The sequence below is a fragment of the Macaca fascicularis genome, chromosome 3 (genome assembly GCF_037993035.2).
Source record: "Macaca fascicularis isolate 582-1 chromosome 3, T2T-MFA8v1.1".
In the NCBI taxonomy this organism is placed as follows: domain Eukaryota; kingdom Metazoa; phylum Chordata; class Mammalia; order Primates; family Cercopithecidae; genus Macaca; species Macaca fascicularis.
The window spans coordinates 112,651,439-112,677,107 of record NC_088377.1 but is presented as its reverse complement, the minus strand read 5'-3'; the positions used below and the strand labels follow the sequence as shown (position 1 = coordinate 112,677,107).

Sequence of the window (25,669 nt, the reverse complement as noted above, 5' to 3'; positions counted from 1 at the left end):
ACACTCCTGAGTCACCCACAGCTACTGCTTTCTTGCTCGCCTGTCTCCCATCTTTCCAGCTTCTTCCACTATGACTCAGGCAACCCTCCAGATTCAAAGGCACAGTGGACGGGTCAGAGAGGGATTTTTGTGTGTCCTTTTCTCTCTCCTGCATCCCTCTGAGCACATCATTGCCTTACATATCACCACCACGAGACAGGAAAGCCAGGGCCCATCCAGTGCCCACTGGAGGTGGCTGAATATACTTGAGCACAATTCTGGCCTGGCTGGAAGGTGAAGGGTTAACAACATGAATAAACAAATCTGTCCATTCCTGAGCATGTCCTGCTCCCATCCTCCCACTCTGTCCTTTACCCCATCCCAAGGGTCTTCTTAAAAAGTACTTCTAGGGAAAAATCACTACCAACATCTCTAAACCAACTAAACTCAACAAGAGGGTCACCCTCACACATGTTACTGTCTAAGCAACTATCGTGCCTTGGGTAACATGAGCTTAAAGGGAGGAGCAATATAGCATCTTAGGGGTAAAATCATTAAAAGAAAAAAAAATACGTTGTATTACTTCATTTTCTGTTCCTTAAAATATGAAAAACTGGGTAATTTATACAGAAAATGAATTTATTTCTTAGTTATTTCTTAGCTGAAAAATCCAGGTCAAGGGGCCATATCCTGTGAGAACCTTCTTGCTGGTGTGCATTTTCTGAGGAATCCCAAGGCCACACAGGTTATCACCTGGTGAGGGGGCCGAGTGTGCTATCTCAGGTCTCTTTTTCTCTGATGAAGCCACCAGTTCCATTCCCATGATAACCCATTAAAATCCACTAACTATTAATCCACTAATCCATTCAGGAGGGCCAACACCTCATGATCCAATTACCTCCCAAAGGTCTTATCTCTCAATTGGAGGTGAGGTAATCACCACTACATTGGAGATTAAATTTCAGCATGAGTTTTGGAAAGGGAAACTATTCAAACCATAAAAGGTGTTTATTGGAAAAAGCAGAATTATTAAAACAAAAATAAAATTTGAGAGTAAGCATATAAAATGTTCTCATACAGCAGATACTAGAAACAAAAACAAGAGGAAAATCACTAAGAAAAACAGGTGAAGATGTTGCTATGAAAAACCAAAGACTGAACAGAGTAATAGATTGCCTATCATGTTACATACAGCTGAAGAACTTGAAGATTAAGTGGAGGAAGAAGCTCACCTTCTCAAAGGTGCCTACAGTATATTCCCCAAAGTACTGCTTAATCCATCTGAAATAATTTTCTGTTCATTACAATCCAATACAATCTCTTCTTTCCAGGAAATCATTTGTTTATTCTTTTTATTCAAATCATAGTCAAACTACCTTCACCTCCAATTCACATTATTAAACTGAAAATATAATATACCAGGACCTGGCACCTGCATTCAGACAGAATATTACCTCACAGATTTTAGATCTTCAGTGGGTTGATGGTGGGTGCCTGTCTACATTTGTGTACATAGTGTCAATTCTGGTGACTGTCTCTAATCCAAGATGGTTTTGTCTCCAAAGCTAGTAACATTTTCATTTCTAGGACTTGAAATCACCACTAGTCAACACCCTCTATCTTTCCTACAACCTCCCCTCACACCTCAGAAAATGCCAGACACATTGCTAAATGAATAAAATATAAGTCCCTTTCCATCTGATACTGTTATATAGAATGAGATTTAACATGTTTAAGGAAACATCTTTGCTAGTGTTAAAGGCTCATTCCTCAAAAATGAAACACAATGGACAGTTTTAAGAGTTTGAAATATTCATTTTTAAAAATATCAGGCACACAAATCAATTTGAACATGTTTAAAGTTACATACTCTTTTGGTTTGGAGGGAAATAATTTGTAGCAGGACTATGTCCAAGTCCTACATATAGCCTCAATACTGCTTTCAAACACCTTAACAGGCAGGGCCCCACAACCTCAGCCCCACCACCCAGGTACTACAGGTGGCACGAGTAGCTGTTGGAATTACAATATATTTTTCCTGAAACTACAGAATTTCAAGTTATGCCTTTAAAATTGTGGCATCAGACACAATACATACCAAAAATTCTCAAATAAAAAATGTCATATTCATTTCATTCACAGAAGTTTATTAAACACTTACATGGGCCAGGCACATCTGACATAGGAAACATGCCCATAGTCATTAAAATAATTTATTTGGAAGAAAGATTTTAAAGGAGGAAAATCTCATACTTTAGTTGTTTTAGAATCACAAATATGACAGCATTGGCTTTCAATGCAGTTAATTTTAGTCCCTAATTCACAGATAATGATAGCACCTTAAACATGGAAATGTTTTTCTCCAGAAGAAACTCTGAAATGGACTGGAAAAGTACTGAAATACATATCTTGTGTAAGCGATTAATAGGAAATGTTACAAATCAGGATCAGATTTGTGCTGTCCTTCTGCTTTTTACAGTAAAATATGATTTATAATCCATGTATAAAATGCTGCTTTTGCTATGTATAGACAAGTGGATAGAAGAAACTACTCAGTCATGTGGTGTTTCTACCAATAAGCCTTTTACAATATGTACATACTATATCTCAATGATTGATACAATTTTGGAAAGAGAAGAGAGAAAATAAGGATTTAATTAGTCTGTGGGTTGAGTAACATCCAAGGATTAATACCTCTGCTTGAAGAAAGGGATAATTTTCCAATGACATCATTCATTACAATATGCAGGGTATAAAGAGAGGACACTGCAGTCATTAGCCATGCCCTATGAAATGCAGAGACAAGTGCTTGCCTCATTTGCTCATCAAGTTTTGGCCTTTAAAGATATTCAAAAATGGCTATTTAAGGCATTTAAAATTAAATACTTAGCCTCAACCCCCCTCAGTTGGCTTAAAATCTTAAACTTCTATCTGGCAACTAAAAATATTAAATAAGAAATGTGACTGGGCGCGGTGGCTCACGCCTATAATCCCAGCACCTTGGGGAGGCTGAGGTAGGCAGATCACAAGGTCAAAAGATCGAGACCATCCTGGCCAATGTGGTAAAACCCCGTCTCTACTAAAAATACATAAAGAATTAGCTGGGCATGGTGGCATGTGCCTGCAGTCTCAGTTCTTCTGGAGGCTGAGGCAGGAGAATCACTTGAACTTGGGAGGCGGAGGTTGCAGTGAGCCGAGATTGTGCCACTGCACTCCAGCCTGGCAATAGAGCAAGACTTGGTCGCAAAAAAAAAAAAAAAAAAAAAAAAAAAAGACTGACCAATTTTTAAAAAGGAAAAAATGTGGAGACAAATTTAAACAACCAACTTAACAAAATAAACGAAACCTAAAGAAATGAAGAGAAATTGAAAGAACAAACATGAATAAAAATTAAACATATAGCACAGATGTAATAGAGATAATCAAATGCACAAAGGCTGGTTTTTAAAGACTAATGGAAAAATTTTTTAAATCATGTGATCATCTCAATAGATGCAGAAAAAGCATTTGACAAAAGCAAGCATTCCTTTACGATTCAGACACTCAGCAAAATCAGCATAGAAAAGACATACCTTAAGGTAATAAAAGCCATCTATGACAAACTCACAGCCAACACTATACTGAACATGGAAAAGTTGAAAGTATTCCCCATGAGAACCGGAACAAGACAAGGATGCCTGCTGTCACCACTTCTATTCAACACTGTACTAGAAGTCCTAGCCAGAGCACCCAGACAAGAGAAATAAATAAAGGGCACCCAAATTGGTAAAGAAGAAGTCAAACTGTCACTTTGCTGATCATATGATCGTATACTTAGAAAACCCTAAAATCTCATTCAAAAAGCTCCTATAACTGGTAAATTCAGCAAAGTTTCAGGATACAAAATTAATGTACAGAAATTAGTAGCTCTGCTATACACAAACAGCGACCAGGCTGAGAATCAAATCGAGAACTCAATCCCTTTTAACAATAGCTACAAAACATATAAAATATTTAGGAATATATCTAACCAAGGAGGTGAAAGAGGTCTGCAAGGAAAACTACAAAACACAGCTGAAAGAAATCATAGATGACAAAAACAAATAGAAACACATCCCATGCTCATGGATGGGAAGAATCAATATTGTGAAAAATGACCTTACTGCCAAAAGTAATCTACACATTCAACACAATTCCCATCAAAATGACACCATCATTCTTCACAGAAGTAGAAAAAAAAATCCTAAAATTCACAGGGAACCAAAAAAGAGCCCACATAGTCAAAGTAAGACTAAGCAAAAAGAACAAATCTGGAGGCATCACATTACCTGACTTCAAACTATACTATAAGGCTATGGTCACCAAAACAGCATGGTACTGGTATAAAAACAGGCACATAGACCAATGGAACAGAATAGAGAATACAGAAATAATGCCAAATCCTTATAAGGATTTGGCCTTTAAAGATGTTCAAAACTGGCTATTTAAGGCATTTAAAATTAAGCACTTAGCCTCAACTCCCCCTCAGTTGGCTTAAAATCTTAAACTTCTATCTGGCAACTAAAAATATTAAATAAGAAATGTAGTCAGGCATGGTGGCTCACGCCTGTAATTCCAGCACCTTGGGAGTGGGGGACTGACAGATCTTTGACAAAGCAAAGAAAAACAAAGTGGGGAAAGGACACCCTTTTCAACACATGATGCTGGGATAATTGGAAAGCCACATGTAGTAGAATAAAACTGGATCCTCATCTCTCACCTTACACCAAAATCAACCCAAGATGGATCAAAGACTTAAATCTAAGACCTGAAACCATAAAGATTCTAGAAGAAAAAATCATTCTAGACATTGGCTTAGGCAAACACTTCATGACCAAGAAGCCAAAAGCAAATGCAGCAAAAACAAAGATAAATAGATGGGACTTAATTCAACTAAAAAGCTTCTATATGGCAAAAGAAATAATAGGCAGAGTAAACAGACAACCCACGGAGTGGGAGAAAATATTCACAAACTGTACATACAACAAAGGACTAATAGCCAGAATCTACAAAGAATTCAAACAAATTAACAAGAAAAAAACAAGCAATCCCATCAAAAAGTAGGCTAAGAACATAAACAGACAATTCTCAAAGGAAGATATACAAATGGCCAATAAGCATATAGAAAAATGCTCAACATCACCAAGTACTAGGGAAATGCAAATCAAAACCACTAGGAGATACTACCTCACTCCTGTAAGAATGGCCATAATTTAAAAGTCAAAAAACAGTAGATGCTGGGGGGGGGATGTGGTGAAAGGGGAACATTTTTACACTGTAGGTGGAAATGTAAACTTGTACAATTACTATGAAAAACTGTGATGTAAGATTCCTTGAAGAACTAAAAGTAGATCTAACATTTAATGCAGGAATCCCACTACCAGGTATCTTCTCAGAGGAAAAGTCATTATACAAAAAAGAGACTTGCACACATGTTTATAGCAGCACAATTTGCAATTGCAAAAATATGGAACCAGCCCAAATGCCCATCAGTAATGAGTGGATAAAATGTGGTATATATACACCATGGAATACTACTCAGCCATAAAGAGTCATGAAATAATGATATTTGCAGCAACCTGGATGGAATTGGAGACTATTATTCTAGCTTAAGGAAATTCAGAAATGGAAAACCAAACACCATATGTTCTCACTCATAATTAGGAGCTAAGCTATGAGGATTCAAAGGTGTAAGAATGATACGATGAACTTTGGGGACTCGGTGGGGAAAGGGTGGGAGGAGGGTGAGGGATAAAAGGCTACTCATTGTGTACAGTGTACACTGCTTGGGTGACGAGTGGACCAAAATCTCAGAAATCACCACTAAAGAACTTATCCATGTAACCAACCACCACCTCTTCCCCAAAAATATACCAAAATAAAAAAAGACGGCCAGGCACGGTGGCTCACGCCTGTAGTCTCTGAAATGGGTGAATCACTTGAGATCAGGAGTCGAAGACCACACTGACCAACGTGGTGAAACCCCACCTCTACCAGAAATATGAAAAATTAGATGGGCGTGATGGCGAGCGCCTGTAGTCCCAGCTACTCGGGAGGCCTAGGCAGGAGAATTACTTGAACCTGGGAGGCAGAGGTTGCAGTGAGCCAAGATCATGCCACTGCACTCCAGCCTGGGCGACAGAGCGAGACTCTATCTAACAACAACAACAAAAAAAAAACGAAAAATAAATAAATAAAAATAAAGTTAATGAGACTGAGAAACCAAAAAAAAAAAAAAAAAAAAAAAAAGCAGACTCCAGTAAGATTGAACAAGACAACCAGGGGAAATTCACAAACATTAGAAATGAAACGAGGAACATAATGGCAAAGAATAAAAGGGTAGTCTGAAAAACTTTATATCACTAAATTTGAAAACTTAGCTAAAATGAATAAATTCTTTAATAATTTAACAAAATCAATTCAAGGAGAAATACAAAAAGATACTGAAACACAAAAGTGAATAAAATTAATCAGTTTATAATAATTCTACAAAAAAACACAAAGACTAAATGACATGACACGCAAGGTCTACCAATCATTTTAAGGTCCATGTAATATTAACCCTAGAAACATTAATCTAGAAAATAGAAAAACAAGGAATACTTCACAACTTATTTTCTGAATCTAGTAATAAAAACCTGATCCTAAAACCTGAGATTTCTAAGTGAAAGGAAAATTACAGTCAAATTCATTCTCGAATATAGATGCACCAAAACGGAATTCTAGCAAACCAAATCTAGTGATAAATACAAAAGGCAAAACATGTTAACTAATTTGGTTTTATCTCAAGAATGTAAAGTTAGTATAATAAAATCAATGACTCAACACATTAACAGATTATGGGAGAGAAATTATATAATCATTTCAACAGGTACAGAAAAAGTATTAGATGAAATTTAGTACCTATTCATGATATTTAAAGAAATTCCTGGAAAACTAAGAATAGAAAGGAACCTAATAAAATATTTCTACAGAAGTCTATGGTAAACCTGGTGCTTGATGGGAAAATGTGAAAGCATCTCCTTCATAAGAGCAGACACAAGACCAGCATGCCTGCTATTATTCCATAAAAAGCTAACAATTGTACAGTGCTGATGCTATGCCAAACAGGGTTCTAAGTGCTTTGCATTTATGCAATGGGTAGAGAATTTGGTGGGGTTCAAGACCCTGACTTAACTTTCTCAGAAATGCGACTGGCAACTAATTTCCCGGTGACTTATGGATACTACTAGCATCTCTAGAAGAGCTGCTTCAAGCAAACACTACCACCCTCCCAAGAATCTCTGCAGAGTAAAGTGAACCTTGTTGTTTATTGTGCGAGATTAGGCGATGCAATATTTCTGATGATAATTTGAACTCTTTGGAATTAGACTGGCTTAATTTTCTGAAAACAGCAATAGTGATCTACTTTACAGCAGAACACAGAGAAAATCTGTCTGTGTGTGGTCAGTACTTTCTGGTCTGTTAAGGAAAAACAGCATACAACACTAAAATATTGTACCTCCCACTTTACAATATTTTCAAAAGGATCTCGGAAAAGATCATATGTAAACAGAACTGGTTAAATTTAAGACAAAGGATTGGATATTCAAATTTTTTTTTTTTTAAACTATATCCCACTGCCTGCCTAGCCCCAGAAATACATGGATCTCAGAAAGAAAAAGGGAGGGAAGAAGGGAGGAAAGATTGACTCAATAAGCTAAGGAAAAGTAAAGTAACAACTATTGCTCTTCATTTTTATTTAATCTTTTATAATGCTTGATATTTCACATGCTGGGAAATGTATCATTTTCAGTTTGATTCAATAAATGTGGGTTAAGCACCTACGATCAGGCACCAGGGTAGGCAGTGGATTTAGAGATGAAAAAGGCATGAGACATTCCCTGGAGAGATGTGAGGAGAGATATGAGGTTAATGAAAATTGGAAGCATGTGTATTTCCCTCCAGGCAACTAAAAAGGTGCTTTACAGACATCTGAGCACAGATCAAGAGACACTTTCAAAAATATGAACACTGCATGTAAAAAGTTGAATACCAAAATGAATTTTCTGTCAGTATCAATACAACAAACCTATCCCTGGCTTCTGATGAACAGAAAGAAAAAGGATTTGAAGAGTAACAAAAATATGACTGATTTGAAGAAGGACAGCCTTATCTATATTCACCTGGTCATTTGGTGGGGAGAAATATATGTATATATAATGTGCTATTACAGGAGACTGCCTTTTCTAAAAAGTTGGTTGTTTTGTTGTCAATGTTGTTTGAGTTCAGCTGCACATATTGGATTGGTGACATGACCCTGCGCATAGCAATTCAGGCTCTGACCAAACAGAGTTTTCATGACCAAAATGATAATCAATTGCCAAGGACATAGTGAAGAGATGTCCACACTGGACTTGCTGCAGGACGTAACAGGGAATTCTGCAAAGTTGGAGGACTCGATGGTTCTAAGCCTAAAAAATAGCTAAAATGTATTGAGCCCTTATTATATTCCAGGTTGTATGCTAAACCCTTACAGATATCATTTCCTTTGAATCTGATGGTTTAGATTTTGGCCTGACAAATGCATATATGTGAACTCAGGTCATACCATTTTGCTTTCTGGTCATCTGCCATGGCAAAGTATAGCATTATTGACATTTAGACTATGTAATTCTTTGTTATGGGGGACCGTCCTGTGCATTGTAGGATGTTTAGCAGTATATCCCCAGCTTCTGTCTAGTAGATGCCAGCAGAGGAAAAAAAAAAAAAAAGGTTTCAGATGTTACCTAATGTTCTCTAACAGTGAAAATTGTCTCTGGTTGAGAATCACTGTAACAGAGGAGTATTTATTGTCATGAGAAAATGTCCACAATGAGCTAAAAGATGAAAGGAGAAAGCTTCAAAGCACTATGACACATATGCCTGCCACTCCCCTCCCGGCTGTCTCCTCTTCTCCTACCTAGCATAGTAACTTTTTAAAAAAGGATTGAAAGGATATTCACCAAAAAGTATTAAAATTATTTGGGGTGGTAAGATTATAAGTTTGTTTGCATTCATTGATATTGTTTAAGTTTGAGTTGAACTTGCATTCCTTTTACAATAAGGAACAAAGACAGTAGTCTTTATAAGCATCACTAAATGGGCCTCCAGCATCTAGAGAACAGTGTCTACTTCCAAAGCAAAAGATAGTCAATGACTAAGGATTGCAATGTAATTTTTGAAATTTTCTAAAAAGAGGACTCTCCTATCCCACAATACTGAGTCCTTGCTGCAGGGATTAAGGAAGGTCGGCATACATGGAGAATGGATTTTCCCTGTTATGCATGTCCCCCTCACCAAGCCATTGGCCTAGCTGCTCAGGATTGTTTGAAAACTTAGGATTCCAGGTGGAATTAGCCCCTAGTCAATTTGGAGCAACTAAACAGAAAACCAACATTCCTGTGGTACTCTGCTTCACAAATATACTCAACAGGGGTGTTTGTGTGTGAAGAATGCGGAAAGAAAATAAGCAATAGTCACTTAGGAAACATTTGGTTCTGAAAAACACAGGCACCATTCCATTTCCCCACATTTACCAGGCCTCAAATGTACACACACACACACACACACACACACACACACACACACACACACACACACACACATTTCCAGAGAAATCTTTAGTTGGTAATAAGACCATTTGAAGAAGTAGGCCTGAATGAAGGAGGTCCCATTCCTGACTTGGAGGAGATCCTTGGGACTCACAGTTAGAACCTGTAGGATCATGTTACCAATAAGCTTTTCTGTGCCACTTCAAGATGAAGTTCTTTGAGTATTGAGGGGGAGAGAGAATGTGCTGCTGAGGGAAGCAAAAGGGTGCACAAAGCAGTAGCCAAGGACACGATCAAACTTCGCCTGGTTTCCTGTTCACTGCCTGGCCCAAACACTGATATACAGCTAGTTTGGCTGTAAATAAGTCTTCCCCAAAAGGCTCAATAGAAATCAACCACTGTAGCCAGAAACTCTATCTAAATGTAAGTCTTCCAAAACATTTTCCACATATAAAACATTTACTTCAAAATATTCAAGTTTCTACTCAAGTCAGCTATAATGAGCTGTGATGATGCCTTCCTGAGTAATCTTCAAAACCCAGGATTCTTAAACGACAGGATTAAATCTCTTCCAGTGTTGTTCTTCTAAGGCAAAATGCTTTTGGATTTTTCATTACCGAAAACTATTTTTACTTATAATCCATATAAATGTAAAAATACTTTTTATTATTCATGAGGATGTGTGTTTTAGATTCATGTACTTTTTTGAGAGATGCTAGAGAATATCATAACTATGATATTTCTCTTAGACCTCATAACCTTGAAAATTCCCAAATGATATTCTTAAGGTCAATCCCTAACAACACACTGGGAAACTTGCTAGGGGAGCGTATGCGTAACTCCTAGTGAAACAGGAAGAAGGATTACTGTGTCTTTGAGTCCACTGCCCCAGGATAGATCATCCTACCTAGGGAGGATGTGTCTTCTGCTCTGTTTTTCAGGAGAGAAAATGCAGAGGGATGAAGGAAGAAAGACTGGTGCTGAAAAGATTCAGGAAAGAGAACAGATGTTTTCACAATACTGTTAGAAGTAAGGCCAAGTGATTATCAGGGGAGCCAACTTATTTGCCTGCTCTTTCTTAAAGTGTTCAATACGGCGATGAACAGAGAGAATGCTCACCTCATCTGCCAAGAAAACCAACATTTTTCCCTGCCAAGTTTGAAAAGTAGAATTAAACTCATTAAGGTTTTCTAGATCCCACTTGTATCTCATTCTGATTTTTCTTCCTAGCCTAGATAGTGTGACTTTAAAAAAAATATGAACTGTTTTATTAATTTAATGTGACCTTGACAGCTCTGTGTAGATTGGAAAAAGAGTCTAAAGGAAAGCCTAGTTCTGCTCACTCTAAAGAAAACAGTGATTTTAGGAAAGAAGATGGAATAGCGGGGAAGAGTCAGGCCTCTGGAAGGTTTTACTTTACAGGCTTCTCTGCTCCTTTTTAATTGGGTCTGAGCCTTGTAGCCTCTTGAGGACACTGAGGTAGAAATAGGCAGGGTGCTGACTGGCTTGGACCATGGCATAAAGGAAGAGGAAAAAAAGAAAAGAAAAGAGAAAAACACACACACACACACACATATACACAAACATACGTACCCATACTAAAATAGTAGCCAAATAAGAAAGCCACATAAATGTCTAAACCATGCAAATCACAAGATGGTTGATCACACGTCACCACTTTAGGGTTTCCATCTACTACCAAAGCAAGCATATGTATGAATCCATTGATAACATATCTTTGACCCCCTGCTCTGGTAGAGTGTTACGTCTTAAGAAGTATTTTTAGCTGCTATCTTCTTTCCACTGCTATAACTTGATATTGCATGCTCTCTCACTTACTCGCTCGCTCGCTCTCTCTCCAGCTTTTTCAGAACAAATAAAAAAACTTCAATTCTGTTATTTAAAAGACTTACAGTTTTGGAAGAGTCTCCAAATCTAGCACTAACAATCACTTCTTGGTTCTTACCATCAGAACCATCCTCCCCTCTAAAGTGGCAGTAGCCCTGGCCAGCTTTGCCTATCAGTGCTGTCTCCAGAGAAGTCTGCCTTGATGCGGGCACACCACGTATGTGTGTGTTTCAGCAACAAGAATTCAGTTAGTCAGAAAGTTTGAAAAGTTGAATATTCTAGTTAACTTTCTGAGAAACTATTTCAAACCTATAAAGTCGTGTTTTTTCAAAACATACTACTTTCTGGCTGCAATTTGAAGATAACTAATTTGCCTAGGTTTCTGTAAGTGGTAAAAATCTAGCAAGAATCTAAATAGATGTCAGGCTTTACAGGGTAAGTGGTACTTAACTACATTGCCTTGCTTCTCTATAAATGGAGATCATCAGTATTTTAAGATTAAATGAGATGTATGCCATGTCCTGGTGCAGGATCTGAAGTCTAGTAGGCACTCAATATATATTAATTTATGTTAACTTAGTTCTTCCTCTGTATTTAACTTTAATTTCTTTTCTACTTTTTCTCTTTAGGGTTAAAGGCAGCTCCATTTACAGACTATGACTCTTATCTGGATGAGATTTGGGCTGTCTTCTATCTTATCCTTCATGTGGTTTATTTTTTGTTATGGAATCTTTTAATGTCAGATGTTGCTAGACAATCTTTTCTGGCTTGATTAATTTAGTTCTAGTATAAACAAAAATATATCCAAATATCCACTAATGTCGTTTCCCTTCCAAAATAAATATGTTCTACTTTTTTGTCAAAAGACTTTTATGATGTGGTTCCAGACCTTCACAGGGCTTTGGGTGATCATTAACTTAGTAGTTTAACTATTTCACCATTCATTGTTAATATAAATATGTGGAGAACGAATAATCAGAAGTGATGAAGTACTGCTAAAATAAACCCTCCATATTAATCGGATAGGAAAGCACATGAGTTTCAAATTTTAAGCAGACAAAAAACAGGTATGATTTCTTTTTGGAATTCATTCTGAATCTATATAGTATGGGGAAAGTATGACCTCTAATTTCCAAGGAAACACTGATATGCCATAATGTGGGCAGAGCATAGTAACAGGTTCCTATAATTATTTAGGTGAATAATCTTGAGGTTTGAAAAATCTACACAACTTTTAAAAGTTAGCAAAGGAAAGCATGAACTGCTTTAAATTACTGTTCACCAAAGCGAAACTAAAATATTCTGGCTTAAAAATTCCAGTTAAAAGTGTTGGCATTAAATCTTTTAATATTTAATTTTGAAATGTTTTCTGATTTTCTGGTTCCTGATATCTAATTTTATTTATACAGGCTATGGAATATTGCCAGGATCATTGCTTTTGGTATTTAAAAAAAAAAAAAAGAACATTATTCAAGGGAACAGGATTCAGAACAATTTTCTCTTATCCCAGGCTGATTTCCAGAGTAGCTTTCTGTAAGATTGTACCCTATTTTATAGCCACATTAAAATGTCAGAGGACTCTATGGACTGTTTGATGCTGATAGAGTTACACTTTCAGAAATACTCACTGTGCTGGACAGAAGAGTCACAGCACTGAGAACTACACTGCTTTTGTTATTAACAGGAGTGTAAGAGGGGAATTCAGTGAAAAGGGCTAGCATCCAAGTTCACAGTGGATCTTTTCTTCCATTGAAATTATGGATTATAATCAATGGCTTAGAAGGAACAAGGTTGGTGAATCTCACAGAAGAGTTTTTGAGATACTTTTACTACACAAAAAAGCTTTTGAATGAGGCAATAAGCCTTCAAATGGGATGGCCTCCCTCAGATATTTTACTCATTTCCAGTTAATCCTCAAAAATGAACAATGCTTCTAACTGAACAATCACAGTATTTCAACACACCCAAGGCAAACTGGGGAGGAAGAGCTAAATTATGATGAAAGCCTGTACTATTGTGACCTTTCCCATGACCATAATTGATGGATGTGTCCCTGAAACACTTTGCAGAGCTGTTGATATATTTAGAAGTGTGCCTGTGACTCATTATGCTCATAGTATGGCAATAAATGACTACGAAGGACAACTCAGTGCCCAAGGATGTGGTTCTTTCATGTAGAATCATCGTCTGTAGAAAATACAGTTGGATCCTTTTTGGAATTGTGCAAGCTGAGCTCAGAGCTCTATAAGCCCAGCTCTATTTTTTTTTTTATCAGAATAAATAAGATCAAAATGTTTCAGCATCCATTCTAGTATGAATAAAAGTGAAATGTTATAAATACTTTACTGAAAAGGTTATACTGACTTTGGCTTCTGCTGGGATGTACAAATGAGGAAACAATGTCACTCCTACCCTATCAATCAGAAAAGACTGGCTATACTACAAATCTGAATTTTCCTTGAACCTAGAGAAGTGAAGTTTTAGGCTAATTAGATACCTAAGAGAGGTATCTTCAAGAAGAAAGAGAATATGTGCATGGACTTACTAATGAGAGTAGAAGGAAGCCAGGGCTGGCTGCCATACAAGTAGGTAAGACAAGTTCCATTAAAATTTAATACATTCTTCAAGTCTAAGAGTAGGCCACTATGAGAATATAGAACTTCTGGAAATTTCAGACATAAGGGAAATCTGTGCCATCTCATTCTTCTCCATGATTATTTAATAATGAAACAGAGTCCCTCTCCCCACTAGAGTGGCAGAAGCTAAATGATAGGAAATAGCAGCCTATCACTGTGGCAGTGACAAGAATAGAGACAAACTATCTCCAAAATATGGGTGCACAGAGAAGGTCTAATGATGAGGCTGGTCCAGCAATATTAATAAAAACCCAGTGGCAGACCCCACCCTGAACACAAGGTAATGATGGAGGAATTTGAAGTCAGAGATACAGTGAATAAACCCATAGTAACAACACAACCCAAATCTGGCTCGACTTTTTCGTAGAATGACCTAACCCTCCACAACGACAGCCTAGCAGAAGATGAGTGTGCCCATTCCAGGCATAAATACTAGTTTCTTGCTCTACTATTCTACACATATCTGGCATTCAGTGAAAAATTATGAGGCACACACAAACAAGGACAAAACAACCTACTTATAAGAGAAAAAACAATGAACAAAGCCAGAGATGGCCTGAATAATGAGCCATAACATAGCAAATTTAAAATTAGTATGACATGTTAAAAACTCTAGCCAAAAAAATGGCCAACATGCATGAACAGATGTTGAATTTCATAAGAGATGTTGAATTTTCTTTCATGAAAAGAGTTTAATGGAAAGGCTAGAAACAAATACAAAGAAACAGAAATGAAGAATGCCCTGAATGGTCACTTAGGTAGATACAGTGCTGAAGGAAAAAAAAAAAATCAGTAAACTTGAAAATAGGTCAATAGAAATTACCCAAACTGAAACACAGAGAGAAGGATAGTGGCTGAAACAGGAGAGAGTGTACAAGGGTGCTATGATCTGAATGAATTCCCTCCCAAATTAAGCTGTTTCCAATGTGATAGTATTAAGAGGTGGAGCCTTTGAGGTGATTAGGCCACAAAAGCTTCTCCCTCATGAATGAGATCACCCCCCACTTATAAAAGCGTTTAATGGAGGGAGTTTGTTCCTTTGTTGCCCTTCCACCTCCCACCACACAAGGACACAGCATTCCCTCCTTCAGGAGGATGTAGCCCTAAGACGCCACATGCCAGTCTCTTTACTTTGGACTTCCACCCTCTGGAACTGTGAGAAATTTCTGTTCTTTATAAATTAGCCAGTCTGTGGTATTAAATGGACTAAGACAATGGGCTATGTACAATATCAAATGGTATAGCATACACCAGTTGGAATCCCAGGAGATGAGAGAGAATAAGACAAAATAAATATTTGAAGAAATAGTGGTCAATAATTTTCCAAAAATATTAATAAAACATCAAATCATAAGTCCCAGAAGCTCAGAGGTTAACGACAAGTAAAACACACACACACACACACACACACACACACACACACACGTCATATATAAGGTGGAGAAAAGTAAAAAGAAAAAGAAAATCTTAAAAACAGCCATAGAAAAAAGGCACATTACTTAAAGGTAAGTTTACAGAAAGGTAAAATTTACAATAGATTTCTCATTAGAAAGTACTAGAGTAAGAAGACATGATAGAAGAGGGAGGAAAAATCTAAGGCTGAGTGTGGTGGCTGATGCCTGTAGTCCCAAGCACTTTGGGAGGCTGAGGCGGGTAGATCACTTGAGTCCAGGTGTTCAAGACCAGCCTGGGCAACATGGCAAAACCCTGTCTCTACAAAAATTAAAAAAAAAAAAAATTAGCCAGGCCTGGTAGCATGTGCCTGTAGTCCCAGCTACTTGGGGGGCTGAGGTGGGAGGATCACTTGAGCCCAGGAGGAAGAAATCCTTGCAACTTATAATTCTATACTCAGTGAAAATAACCTTCAAAACAGAAGGCATATTAAAGATTTTCATACAAAAAAGAAAATTCATTACCAACAGGCATGAACTATAAACTGTTACAAGAAAGTTCTTCAGGCAGGAATAAAATAATACAAGTCAGAAACTTGGATTTATACAAAGGATTAAAGATCTTTGAAACTGGTTAAAATGAAAAGGAACAAAAGACTTTTTTTCAATTTTAATTACTCTAAAAGAAAATTGACTTTTGAAAGCAACAGTAACACACGTTTATTGTATATGTAGAGGACGTATAAAAGTAAAATCTATAGCAACATGAGCGCAAAGTCTGGGAGGGTGGAATTGGAAATATACTGTTGTAAAGTTCTTACACTATTCATGAAGAGGTAGACTATATGAAGGTAGACTGAAATTAATTAGAGATATATATATATATAGCAAATGGTAGCCAATGAGATGAAAAACATTTTCAGAAAGCCAATAGTGGAAATAATATAATGAAACAAATAATAAGTCAATAGTGGAAATAAAATAGAAATGAAAAATACTTAATTCAAAATATGTAATAAAAAGAGTAGAGTAGAAAACAACAAGACTGTATGTTTTAATCCAACCATAATGGTAATTATATTACAATTATATTGTAATGGTTAATACAAACTAATTATAAAGATTTTAAAAAGAAAGAAAAAACAAGATGCAAATGTATTCTGATGACAATAAGCTCATTTTAATTCTAATGACAAAAAAGGTAAAAACAAGTATATGAGAAAAGATATACTATGCAAAAACATTAATCCAAAAAAAGCTGCAGTGACTACATTAATGTCACACAATGAGGATTTCAGAAGAAGGAATATTTTTAGGGAAAAAGTGATATTATATAATGTCAAATGGGACAATGCACAAAGAAGACATAACAATGCAAATGCAGGGGTGCCTAATGACAAAGATATGACAAAATGAAAGAGGAGACCTAGAAGCAGAAATGGACAAATCCAACATTACAGTTGGAAACTTAAATACTTTTCTCTTCCTTTTTCTGTAATAAAACAAATAGAAAGAGAACCAGTAAGTCTACAGAACCTTAGCAAAACTAGCAACCAACTTCTGTGAGCTCACTGGTATTTACAAAAACCACCCAACAGCACCCATTCTTTTGCACAAGGAACATTCAACAAGACAGGTCTCATTCTGGACCACGAAGCAAATCTCAACCTTTGTATCAATCTCAAATCTTTGTATGTAAAGTCATACAAACTATGTTCTATGATACTAAAAAAAAATTAATCTAGAAATTGATAAAAAAAGATATTAGAAATTCTCACTTATTTGGAAATTAAGCAGCAGAATTATATGTAACTCATGAATTAAAGAGTCAAAAAGGAAATTAAAAAATATTTTTCTTTGAAATAAAGTAAAAATACAATGTAAAAAGATTTGTGGAAAGCAGCAAAAGCGGTGAGTAAAGGAAAAGGTATAGCCTTAAATATATTGAAGAGAAGAAAGGACCCTCAAAATATGTACAACTATGTGACACTAATTTTCAAAACGAATTAAAATGGGAAAAAAGGAAAAGAAAGGACTTAAATCAATTATCTAAACTTATCCCATAACAAAAACAAAACAAAACAAAAAGAGCAAATTAAACCCAAAACAAGTAAAAGGAAGGAGATAAGAAAGATGAGAAGAGAAAAACCAATAAATATTTTTAAAGAAAAAAAATGGAGAAAAAAATCAATTGAGCCAAAAGCTAGGAAAAACTGATAAACCTCTAAGCAGAATTGCAGAAAAAAAGAGAGGGAGAGGAGATACAATTATAAACACCAATATTTCAACAACTCAGAAGGGATGAACAGATTTCTTGAAAAGCACTAATTAACAAAGCTTACTCAAGAAGAAATAATGTAAACAACTGTCTATCTCAAAGAAATTGAAATAAACTTTCCAACAAGGAAAATTCCAGGACAAGATGTATTTATAGCAAACTTAAGGAAGAAATATGAATTATCTATAAAATCTTAAAAAATGAGAAGAGGAGCGAACACTTTCCGACTCATTTTGTGAGACAAGCATTACCATGATACCAAACCTAGATGAAAGAATTACAGTGACTAGAAAGCTACAGACCAATATTCTTTATAAATGTAGAGGCAAACATTCTCAATAAAATCTTAGAAAATTGAAACAAGCACTGTATACAAAAGATAACACATCACAACTAAGTGGGCTTAAACTAGGAATACAAAGCTGTTCAATATTGGGGGGAAAATCAACATAATTTACTGTATGAACAGTCTTAAAAAGAAAATCACATGACTTATCTTGATAAATGCAGAGAAATCATATAACTCAACATCCGTAATACTAAAAAACTCTGTCAACTAGAAATAAAAGGGAACTTCTTCCCTTTTATTAAAGTTAAATAATTTAAAAAGTAATTTTATTTTTTCTTTAATTTGCATGCCTGCTTATTAAATAAAATTAAAGACAAAGGAATTGGAATAGCCCCAAAACAGTTGAAAAAGAAAAAAGTAAAGCTCATACTGCCTGATTTCAAGACTTTCTATAAAACAGTAATCAAGGAAGTATAACACAGAATACAAACATAAATCAATGGAACAAAACAGTATTTTACCAAAACCAATATGGTCAATTAGTTTTTTTGCCAAAGGTGCAAAGGAAACATGAGCATGCAGGAATAGCTTTTTCAACAGATGGCACTGGAAAAATTGGATATCAATATGCAAAAATAAAAAAATCCTTGACCATTATCTTGTATTATAAACCAAAATTAACATAAAATGGATCATAGACTTAAATGTAAATCTTTATAAAATACCTAGGAGAAAACATTTGTGATCTTAGGTTAGGCAGTGATTTGTTAAATACAAAACCAAAAGCATGTTCCATTTTTTAAAAATTTAGAAATTAGAATTATCAAAATATGAAACTTCTACTCTTCCAAATACACTGTTAAAAAAATAAATACAACCAACTCACCTAAATAAGATATTTCTGAAAGACATGTCAGAGAATGAAATAAAAAAGATGGCAGAACAGCCATCAGCCCAATTCTCGTCCCAGAAGTACTAATTTCTCAACCATCTGCAGATAAAAGTTTTAGGAGCTTCAGGATCTAGATGGGGCGTTTGTGACACCCTGGTGGAGCCCAAGGCCATGGAAAGCTGCTTTGACAAGGCAGGCCTGTGCCCTAGGGTAGCAGGCCAACCGCTTGACGCAGCTCCACACCTAGAAGCTGTAACCCATTACCCACCGTCAGCTCCTTTCCACCCAGTCCCAGAGACTGTTCAATATCCACCCAGTACAGAGGGGTCACACCCGCCCATACCCTCCAGTAGTTACAGGCCCACTAATCGTGGACCTGACTGCATACACAAACACAGCCACACAGCCAACGGAACAGAACAGAGAGCCCAAAAATAAATCCATGCAAGCGTATAAAGTTTCTGCTTATGCAAAATAAGATCTGGAGGATGTTTTTAAAGGCATGTCAGATAAAGAATCTGTATCTAGAAGATGTAAAGAACTCTCAAAAAGGTAAGAAGGTAATTTTAAAAGTAGGCCAAAAAACTGAACAGACATTTCACCAAAGAAGATACACAAATGGCAAATAAGCACATGAAAGAATGTTCAGTGTTTAGTCATCAGGAAAATGTCAACTAAAACCATAATCTGATAACACTACCCCACTCACTGATTAAAAATTGTAAAAAAAAAATAAAAAGAAAAGAAAAGGAAAAAACAGACAACATGGCAAGGATGTGGAACAACTGAAGTTCTCAGGCATCGCGGGTGGTAATGCGAAATGACACAGCCACTTTGAAAAGTTGTTTGGCAGTTTCCTAGGAATGAAGTATGCACTTAACCACACAAATCTAACAAACTTGCTTCATGACTCTTACCCAAGAAAAATGAAAACTTCTGTTCCCACAAAAACTGAATGTTTACAGTGGCCTTTACTCACAAACACTAAAAACTAGTAAAAGCCCAAATGTCCTTCAGCTGATGAATTCATAAATTCACTGCGTTTATCCATACAATGGAATACAGATATAATTCAGCAAGAAAAACAAATTTTTAATACAGATAAGAAAAATGAATTTCAACTGTATTGTGGTGACAGAATCCAGACTCAAAAGGCCTCATACTGTATGATTCCATTTAATTGTCATTCCAGAAAAGGCAAAATTATAGGAACAAAAGGCAGATCAGTGGTGGCCAGGCACTGAAAGTAGGTAAGAGTGATTTGTGGGGACTTTTGGAACTGTTCTAGATCTTGATTTGGTGGGGTACACATTTGTCAAAACACATGAAAAAAATATACTAGAAAGGGTGAATTTTATATATAAATTATACCTTAATAGAACTGACCAAAAAACACATAGGAATAAACTAAATGCCTCTGAGATTTTTTTCAAGTCTAGTGGATCAATATGAATAAATACGGTCTGAGAGACAGAACCTACACTAACAGAAAAAACCTCATATAGGCTGTATCCAAAGCAATAATCCAGTCTAATAATGATGATGATGATAAGGCTAAATTTCATAGCCCCTACATTCCCTTCCTACAAAAAAAATGCTCGTAAGATCTTTTTATCTCCTAAGACTCCAAGATCAATCCTCAGCACCCACATGGTCATTTCCATATGGCTTTGTCTGTCTCCTGACTTGACCTACTTTCCCGGCCAACTCTGATCTTTCTTACTCCTCTTTGTTCTCTGGTACTCCCAATCTGTCATCAGCAAAATCCACAGGTAAACGTTTGATGTAAATGCTTTCTTGACCATCTTGCTGTATCTGAAACCCGAATTCCTTTGAGGACACTGCTTCTCGTATAGTCACCTCATGGGCTTGCTGTTTTCTCTCTCAAACCTCCATGCCACAAGGCCAGCAGTTGCAGTAGTTGTCTTTCTTGTGCTTAATGCTCCTTCCAAATCATTGTTCTTCTCATATCAATAGAAACTTCTAGCAATTTGAAAGTAATCTGTGACATCATAGTACCCAATACCCCTCCCTGCTGTGGTCACCTAATGACATCCATCCATGGGGCATTTCTTGAAGAATTTAGCTTGTGGCTCCCTCTGTCCCTTCATCACCAGTGTTTTCACAGTTCTTGTGATTTTCATATCCCTGTAGAAAATCCTTCCCCTATTTCAGCCTTTATGTCTCATGATCATTATCTCACCTCCAGTAACCTTGATCCTTCTGCCACTCACTCCCCAGTCATACCTGCAACAACCCTTCCACCTTCTCACCGTCAGCTGATAGCCTCGTTTCCCATTTCATGAAAAACAGAAGCAGTAAGAGAATGTCCTCATTCTCCATCCAGTGATCTACCCATCTAACTGCATGTTTACTGTGTACTCCACCTTCCCCACTATTCCTTCAGATGAATATGCTTCCATCTAAGCTCAACACTTCCACTTGTCAACTAGTGCTCAATCTGGCTCACACAATAAAGGACATCACTCTTGCAGTTGGCTGCTATCACTGTCTGAATAAACCAACAGTCCAGAACCATCTGGATACAATCAACTTTCAATTTCCTCTATGAGGATTACATACTTCATGCACTCTTCCTCTTCATTCAGTCTACCTCCTATCCCATCATCTCCACTCCCCCTTGGCCTGCTAACATGAAACACTTTTAGTGTTTCTTGATCAGGGGTAAATTGTACCTGTAGATGTCTATCTGGCGGCAAGCTGCATCTAAATGCCCACCCCAAAAGGCTACATAAAGCAGCAGAGCACAGATTCTTTGGTGTGATCATAATTCAACCCCATTAATAAAGCAAGCACTTACTGATTATCTGACCTTAGACTCTGCACCTCACCCACCTCTGTGCATCTCAGGTACCTTCATGCTTGCTTGGCTTTAGCCAACTGCTCTGACTTGACACATTGCTGCTGTTTATTCTCAGTTGTACCTCTGGCCAGCTAAGTAGACTATGTTCACTTTTTCAAAATAAATCAAGATGCATTATAGCACATGAAAAGAGATAAAAATTGCAAAAGGAAGCATTTAGCAAAAGAAAAAAGGCATTTATTGATCTCTTTCCAAGAGTCTGCCCATCTAGCCCTGTTTCTCAGTTTTATGAACACTCACACAACCTTGGCAGAAAGCAAAAGCCATGCTCAAGAGTACCTTGCTGCATACTTCCCAACTTTAATTCAGGTACCACAGACCTTAGATAGAAAGCTCCCAGCTCAGAGCAGAACAATGATTCTGCTCAAACCACCTGTCCTCTCACCAAGAGTACAGGCCTACTCTACCTCATACACAAAGGATGGGCTGTTTTGCTACAGGTGGTTCTGGTAAATAGGATCAAAATGACTGCTTTATTATCAATCAAACCACATAAAGTTGGGGTCAGGGCAGAGAGAACCGGACACCAGTTCTGGATATGACTGGGTCATTTAGCAGCATGCCTCTAAAATCCTTTCCCAGGCAACCCATCCCACCCACCTTGGTTCATAAACTGCCTGTGCCACATTTGGTCTCTGGTTTCCCCTCACAAATACTATTTTCCAAGCTTACATCTGTTTATTTCTTCTTTGCTGCTGCCATGTCCCTTAAATATTTTTCTCATGTCTAAAAACTCCAGAAAAAAAATCATTAGCTAAAATTAACTAAGCATATCAATGATTTTAAATATAGGCAGTGTTTTTATTCCTTTGTTATAAATCAGGAATCTCAGGTTCAGGGAATTTCAGCAGCCAAAGGTCATACAAGTGAAGGTCAGTGATCAAATATGAATTTGGGGCTCTTATTTGAACCCCCTCTTACTTTCCATTAGACCATGCTGCTGCTAGTAGCGGTGAAGGAAGGACACAAGGCATAACAGTCTATGAGACCAAAGGCAGTCAGAGACAGTATGGAATTGTGTGTGGCACATAGTAGGTACTTGTGCTAAAAACAACATTCAGTTACTCAATGAATATACAATTGATTCCCAGATTCCGTGGGCTTCAAACTCATTCCTACAATCCATAATTTCCTATTTCTCCTCCCTGCTAAGCGGGGCCTGCTGCCATATGGTAACTTTACCACTAACAGTCTAGCTGCTTCTAACTAGGGCCTGCTTTCCCTTGGTTTCAGCACTCAAAGGTCAACTTGACCTTGCAGGGGAAATGAGCAGGGGGCAAGCACCTCTGAGGACAGAGCAGACAGCTGCAGTGTGGCTTTGACATTGACAAGAAATGAAAGCATCTCCATTTAGAAAACTTTGTGAAAGATACAGAAAAAGTAAGTCTAAAAATAGCCAACATCTAAAGTTCCCCAAATAATTAATATCATGTCCCCATAACCTAAAGGATTCTCTTGATTTCAGTGGACAAAAAACTCCGCTTTTAAATTTGAGAGACTTTTTTTCTTGCAGGAAACTGGGCAACATATTGTTTGATTGGTAACTTCTTTGAAGCCTGCCTTTGTTAGAAGGAGTTAGCTGTTAGTCTGCTCTTTCCTCGGATCTCAAATAGTTTAGTTTTTAAAAAATATATATATATATATATATTTTTAGCACTGCTGATTTAAAGTAGTTAAAATGCTATGATTGCAGATCATGCACAGTGCATCCATCTGGGCAATTATCTTTTGGTTCTAATGGTTAGAACTGTGGCAGTCTCTGAGGTGTTAGAGTTCAGGTTCAATTCAAAGCATCAATGATGCTCTTCATACTAAACCAGCATCTGCCTCTGTAAGACAGACTCAATTCCCTTCTCTTCTTTTTTTGCAACAACCACAGCCATTACCCCAGCCTCAAATTCATACCCATTGGTTCAGAAGCCCTAAGGAAGGGCATTGATTTCAGAGAGGAAGCCCAACATGTGCAGGACTTTTTGTCCTGGATCCAGTGATACCTTTACTTAATTCTTAGGCATTTTAATTTACTTTTCAAATGGAGCATTTAAACAAAAGTTGTTTATGGGTTCAAATTCAGAGCCAAGTTGTGTGTCGAGAGAGTCTTAATTTTTCATAACAGGACATGTTTGGCTCTAATGTGTGGGTTATGAGTCAATATATCAAATTTGACTAAACTATTTGCTCTAAGTAGGGAGCAAGCCATTTAGCATTACGAATCCTGAACTTTTTGCGGGAAGGAGGGAAATGGCTTTGATTTCTAAGCTCTCTTATTAAGATGAATCAAAGTTGATGAATAAACTTTCTGGATTGCTTAATACCTTCCAGATATCAGTATCCAGGCCTTGGCAAAGCAGGTGAAAATATTTCCATGAGCAAGAAGCAATTGAGGACTTCCTCTGTGGGACAAATTCTTGGTAATTCCTGTAGGAAACTTTCCTTTATCCTGTCTTTTTTTTTTTTGCCTTGCCCGATTCTCAATGTTTTTAAATACACAAAATATGGCTTTCTACTAAAAACTGGTAAATGAAGTTGGAAAAATACACACACACACACACACACACACACACACACACACGGTAGCCCCTTTATTGCAGCCATGCACAGAGCTTCGCTGAAGAGTTGACAAGATATATAGTGCAACCACAGAGAGACACCACATTTTCCTTCCTCCTAGCACAACTTGTACAGTGATTAAATGTGATTAAGGTCTCAGGAACGTGGACACAGTCATATCTATTTTGGTACCACTGTCTTGATCCATCCCTACAGCCAGAAGGGAATCACCCTCTTTGTGTAAATGTTTGCTTTGTTGGAAATTCTCAAGCAGAAATTAATAGTATACATGCTTCGGGAGGAGTATTAAATCAAGCATGATAAACAACTCCTAGGCAGTGTTTAGACTGGCCAAAAGTCATCTTTAGAATTGTGCACAATGATAGAATAGCACGTTTGGCATCTATACACTAGAACTATATATAAACAAAAAGCAAAATGGAGATCTGTCAATTAACCAAATAGTCTGATTAATGGGATCTGTCAGCCTATGTGGATAATAAGTGACTAGAAAAGTACCAAGTCTCCACTCATTCTATGTGGTGTAGACACAGCTAATGAATCATGAATGTTTAGTGCTCTTTATAGCAGTTACCGAACATACTTGGAACTTGTCTGGAAATTAGTTTTGATCTGTTTGAAGTCATATGCCAATATTCTAGACCCCTATGACATCAACTATCATAGACTCCTAGTTATCAAAGAGCTGAAACTAATCAGATAGAATTGGCATGAAAAGAAGTTTCAACAGAAAACAATTCACGTTCAAGGAACCCGAGTCTATGATTTCAGGAGTTCAAAGTTTCAAATATTTTTATAAATACATACATACACAAACATACAAACATACATGTGGAGAGAGAAAGTGAAAAGCAAGAAGACCTTTTCTTCCTTAGTCCAAATCCAGCTTAATAATTATCCAGGGTATTCTCAGTAAAAACCAGGTATTTATGCCTCTATATGTATGTCACCAAAATGGAGCCAGCTTACCTGAAGGTCCTCTGAGGCTGTCACTTTCCTCTAGTGCTGTCCCATAAACCTGAAGGATATACGATAACAAAGGGGCCAATTCCATGGGACAAACATCTTATTTTAAATAACTTCTCCATACTGACTTCAAGCCAAATGAAAAAAAAAATAGCTTTTTTGGAATTTTATTCCATTTCTGTTGTCTGATGCATAAGTGTTGTTAAATATTTACCAGGAACCTGCCAACAGTTTCTCAACATTTGTTAATCACAGGTAATGCTATTCCATTAACAACTCAATAAACTTTTTAAAAGTTGTACAAGGTAAATTTCACTACCTCAACACTGCTAACCCATCCTTGTA

At 36.9% G+C, this 25,669-nt stretch overlaps 1 long non-coding RNA gene across 1 annotated transcript in view; it reads right to left on the bottom strand.

Annotated features, from left to right (window-relative positions):
• The window catches only part of LOC135969899 (uncharacterized), a 77,623-nt gene extending 52,156 nt beyond the window's left edge, over nt 1–25,467 (bottom strand). Inside the window, exon 1 of the long non-coding RNA XR_010585251.2 lies at nt 25,328–25,467. This is a non-coding gene — a long non-coding RNA (uncharacterized lncRNA). The remainder of the gene's footprint in view (nt 1–25,327) is intronic.
• Nucleotides 25,468–25,669: the final 202 nt, after the last annotated feature.